The 5,562-nt window shown below is 32.3% G+C and overlaps 1 long non-coding RNA gene across 3 annotated transcripts; it reads right to left on the bottom strand.

Annotated features, from left to right (window-relative positions):
• Nucleotides 1-322: 322 nt before the first annotated feature.
• On the bottom strand, nt 323-4,461 carry LOC142541152 (uncharacterized). Of its 3 annotated transcripts, XR_012819245.1 has the most exons (4): nt 3,528-4,459; nt 2,185-2,877; nt 1,810-2,097; nt 323-1,025 (listed from the first exon to the last, which is right to left on the bottom strand). It is a non-coding gene; the product is annotated as an uncharacterized LOC142541152 (long non-coding RNA). The 3 variants fall into 3 exon arrangements; XR_012819244.1 differs by lacking the exon at nt 1,810-2,097 and having other exon boundaries at nt 330-1,025; nt 3,528-4,458; XR_012819246.1 differs by lacking the exon at nt 1,810-2,097 and having other exon boundaries at nt 343-1,025; nt 2,185-2,260; nt 3,528-4,461.
• Between the last annotated feature and the right edge of the window lie 1,101 nt (nt 4,462-5,562).

The raw sequence follows: 5,562 nt of genomic DNA, 5'->3' as shown, positions 1-5,562 counted from the left end.
CCACACCAAAAAGTTCTATATCTAATATCTATCAATGCAAGTATTGTAGAAGCAATCTCAAGTACATAGACCATGATAGAATAAAAGAATCAATTGTGTGGTAATACACATGGATGAAGCAACAACAAAATGGTTGGGTCCTATAAAAAAACAAGATCCAGCGTGGAATTTCTATGCATATAATAAAGCTGCCTAATCACGCACATGTGATGTTGTAACCCAACATCTCCATGTTTCCAATTCGCAAATCCGTTTCACATCGACTGACCCAAAAATTTAAACCAATGAAATAATAGTAATAATAATAATAATAATAATTATTATTATTATTATTTAAAAAAAAAGACAAAGAACGATCGAACATATTTTGAAGGTGTTACAAACCCGAGACAATATTTTTTTAGATGAATCATACATAAATTTAAAATTTTTTTCCCGAATTTGAATCATCATCCTCCAACTCTGTTCACCCCCAACTACTATAAATTGCCCCCACCACCTCTTCAATCAATCTCACGACCCCCCTTTGTGTCTAGAATCATATATCACTCATACGAGAAAACATACACTTTCTCTCAAGAACCATAGCTACAAGCTAATACATGGAGTATTACATGGATGAGGCATCCAAGGTGAATAGAGCTGACAAGAAGAACAGGGATCTCCATTCCTACAGCAAGTCATCTCTATCAAGGAGTGTTTCTCAAAGGAATTTTTCTCAGAAGAATTCTTCCGGTCTCTCAAGAAGTTCATCACATAAGATCCCTTCAACTAAGTCCAGTACTCACTCCACAAATTCATCACAAAGGTATTCTGAATTCACCCGTATGGCCAAGGAACAGAAATCGAAATTTTATATCGTAAAGCGGTGCATCAGTATGCTTGTTAGCTGGAAAAAGCACGAGGATTCTTGAGTAGAAGTAAACAAATTACCGTAGCTCCTCAAATTGAAGATGTTATTCGCCTTCATCATGTGAGAGATGGATCTTGGGTTTATGGTAACCTGAAGAAGTTTCCTTCCATCTCTGATGAGAGACGTGATTAGAAAAAGAGTGCAGTGTTACCCAAAACATGTAATATGCGATAAACATTGCAAAATGTTCTCCAATTCTCTCAACATTTCTCTTGAATGGATTACTATATTATTTATGTATTGTGTGCATCTTCATATTTTCCTGTTTTCTTCACAGTGCATTTTGATCCATACATAAATGATTGGATTGTTTCAGTCATAATATCATCATACTTCATCTGGTCTGTATGAGATAACAGATTCAGTAACTTGATCCCTTGAAGAAATTCAACATCATTGTCAAAGATCAAGGCTTTAAAAGCATTGACAAGATCAAATACTAGATTGAAATTTAAGAATTTTACCGCATAAATAATTCATTTGTTCACTTTCAATGTGTAAAAGTAATGCCATATAGAAAGGCAGTTCGTGCATCTGTTTTAGAGAATCAAGTTTGCAAACTTGTATCTCATTCCAAAGACCAAAACCTTGTTGGGATATGAATAAATTCATGTCGAGATTATATATTGATACACCCAGAAAATAATAATTGTATTTTTGCTAAGTTTCACGGGATGTAATTTTCAGAGAGAAACAAAACACAAAATTTATGGTCTATCCAATCATGCCAACTGGTAGGTAGATAGTAAAAACGATCACAACAGAGCGGGCAGTTCCATTAGAACATCGACTATAACTGGGGCTGGGCATTTCTTAGTAAGATTCATGTGAAATTTAATACTGACAACCAAAAGTTAGCAAGAAATATTTCAAAAGTTGAGGTATCTATGGTACACCTGAAAGCATAGTTACAACCATGCTTCTGGACAGAACCACTGAATTCCAGTGATCGAGTCTCATCTGTATAAACGGAAAGATCGGCACGGTTTTTTCTGCTTTTTTTCCCTTTTTTTTAACTGGCATGCTAGATAACTAAGCGTGGAAATTCAAGATTATCTCACGTGAATAAATATCCAAATCCGAGAATTCAAGCACTAGAGCTGTTGCACAGAAATTGCAATAAGCTTCCTCTGCTTTTCATCCCACTTCAAGGGAACAATATCGAGTATGATGGTTCCATTTTTCTTCAATAACAAAAGCTAATGAATAGTGTCTTTGTCCCATTAACCATATCAATTAAAATGAAAACACAATGCCTCAAAACTACTCACATGTAAAGGGCCAAACTTCGAGGTCAGCATTTCAAGTGACACTATCTTCAGTCCTAATCGCAAGCTATGATAAAATCTGAATTTTTTCGTTCGCATCGATCCAGAAAATATGCAACAACAAAAAACCACGCAAGAACAGAAAGATGCTTAGTCACGTAAAAGTGAAGATTAGGAAAAGCAAGATTTGCTTTCTGTGGAAGATGCCACGAGCATGTTAAATGCTTTGATTTCTTTTGGGAGGGTGGTTGACTGTGAATGTGGGCTGTGAATAATATTTCTGTAGCAATAATTGTATTCATGGGGTTTACTGGAATTTGGTATGCCAAACTAAGACTGTTCATTCTGCATTCATATATCTGGTTGATGCATTGCTCATACCCAGTAAAAGGTAGAACTGCACATGAGAGGAGCTACATATTTCTTCAGCATCATTTTTTTCATCAATTTTGAGTCAAAAGCTTGAGAAATCACCTCTATAACTTAATCAATTTCCTACAACCACATACCTCACAGGCCAAAATAGTTTTGTTTCAAAGCATCATAGAAGCAAATCGCAGCATGAATTGTCAGATGTTTAGAAATATTTTACCATGATATACTTGAACATAGTTTCAAAGAATGCAGAAAACCTTCGTATATAGAAATACAAACATTCCTCCAAAATCTTTACAAAAGTAGATTCCTGCAGAACACCTTTAGGAAGAGTATAGTAAATCGCCGCATGAATTGTCAGATGTTTAAAAATTAAACGTTTTGATTTTTTCATTTACATGGATGCGCAAATTCAGTAATTTGATGCGTCAAATTTTTTCGCTTAAAAATAGGTGGTTATCGTCTTGTTACTATCGGATGAGCAGGAGACACAATTTCTCAGAAATTTGGTGTGCTACCATGTTTCATATTCCAGCATAACATAAAAAGTATAACCTAACTAAGATTCACAATATTTTTTCCATTCAGAAGGAATATTTGGAAGCAAGGGATTAGAGGCTTTTTGAGTATCATACATCTAGATTCGTGATTAAAAGGAACACGTACTTAAATGACAACCAAGAATTTCGGAACTAATAAGCAGACTTTTGCTCTAGATAGTTCCATTACTTATGGAAGATCACTTCAATTACGATTTCAGGTTTAAATGCTTCGTCAAACTTTAAAGCCAGGGCCCAATGTTCTAATGAAACACACTATGTCGCGAGTCCTGATAGTGATAAAGTAATGGCCATGCACAGTCGATATTGATTGGAAGCATATATTTAATACAGATACAGACTAATAATAACAATAAAACTGAGGAATCACACAGAAACTAATTTATGTTGGGGAAGAGAGTATAAACTTACCAAGAAACTTGGAATTTGTCACGTTCGGAAGAGATGCATCCAGTGGGACTATGTTCTGTGAGCCCGGTATTCTACTCAAGGTGAGGCTCCAAGGAGTAGTTTCTTTTGAGCGGATTACAACAGGTAAAGGAGATAGCCACTCTAAAATGTTCATGCATCCTGGTACAATATACCAAATCATTTAGTTCCAAATGCATCTAGGCAATCGACGCTAATATCCTTGAAGCATCGTTTTAAATCCACAAACAACAAGCCGTTCAGAAAGGGACAACGGTGCAAACGTTTCAAACCAAATAAGCAATCCCAGAACCAGAATTCTGATCGCAAGGGAGGCAAAACTAAACAGTATCAGACTATATTTTAGCGGGAGTAACTCCAAATGCTTGCTCAGTTGTGAAAAAAATCCATATGGAATTGGTGCTGAGTCAAAGCTTAATGCTGATTGGTTCGATTCCGTTAAGGTACTGCATAAGTCACAATATCATGCGTCGCCTCTCACCATCTCAATCATTTCATCAAACAACTTGAAGGCCTTGCAGGTAGTGCCTTCATCATTTCAAACAATCACAATACATATCTAGTAGACCACGATAGAAGGATAATTACGCATTATGGGTTCTACCCATTAACCATTTGCTCTTCATAATGCTCAAACACATATTTTTTTGTTTTAACTTGCAGAACACATTGATCAAAACAGTGGGAGTGTAAGCTATGTGCCGAAATTTTCCGAATTCCAACGCAGCAGTCAACAAATTTAACAAATTTTGAACTAAAACTCACATGGAACAAAAAACCATAATATAGTAGCCATTTCCAAGCTCCCAATCTCCCACATGTTCGGTTTGTCCCCGGCACATATAAAAATAAATGCAGCTAAAATATAATCGATTGCTCCAAATTCATAATATAATACATGAAAAAATAGTCAACGTTTGCTTGTACAACGTCTATATATCTAATTATGTCTTTGTTCACGATTTCACGAATTTTTATATGTGAGATGGATCAATTCTACCAATATTCACAATAAAAAATAATATTCTTAGCATAAAAAATAATATTTTTTCATGCATGACTCAAATAAGAGATTCGTCTCACAAAATATGATCCGTGAAATCGTCTCACACAAATTTTTGTTATGTATAACTGAGTTGTCGTAAGAACTAATTTATTATAATAAAAAATATTTATTAGTATTATTATATTCATTTATAAAAAAATTAAAATTAATAAGATATTAAAAATATATTTTTTTATTTAAATATCTACCTATAAAAGTGCTTTAATGATTTCAGTAAAAAAAATAAAAAATTATTTGAGAAACTTGTATCTATAATGACATACAAAATAATTACAAATTATACATTAAATAATCAGATTAGTATTTACACATTTTTGTATATCATAAAATAAAATATTATCAATAAAAATTAAAATAACTATTTGAAAAGAAAGAAACTATATTAAATTTTGCAATAATATATTTTTAAAGGAAAAAAAACGTTAACAAATATTACAATAATAATATGTTATGATGTAAAAAATATTAGAAATCAATAATTTAATTAAATTATTTATCAACATATTTACGAAAAATCACTCAATATATAAATGTTTTTTTTACCTAAAATAAATTCTATTATTTTTTTATTAACAATTTCACTCAATTAACGTATCATGCAATGGTAAAAATTTCAATTTGATGACATAATATTATTATTCTCATTTGAACGTTATCTCAAATAATATAAATATTTTTTATATAATAAATTTTAAATTTAAATATGTTCATTGCATAATATCAATAAATTGATTAATCAATCAAAATCTCATATTTGCTGATTATAATAATTAATTATACAAACACAAAAACTACAATGAGATATTGTCTCATCTGTCAATTTTATAAGTGGATAACTGAATTGACTAATAAAAAAATATTACTTTTATATCAAAAATATTATTTTTTATTACAGATATAGATTGAGTTGATCGTCTCACGGATACCGGATATAAATTCGCAAGACCTCGT

The sequence above is a fragment of the Primulina tabacum genome, chromosome 3, assembly GCF_025594145.1.
Source record: "Primulina tabacum isolate GXHZ01 chromosome 3, ASM2559414v2, whole genome shotgun sequence".
Lineage (NCBI taxonomy): Eukaryota > Viridiplantae > Streptophyta > Magnoliopsida > Lamiales > Gesneriaceae > Primulina > Primulina tabacum.
The sequence above is the reverse complement of the archived record's forward strand: the minus strand, read 5'-3'. Positions and strand labels throughout refer to the sequence as shown.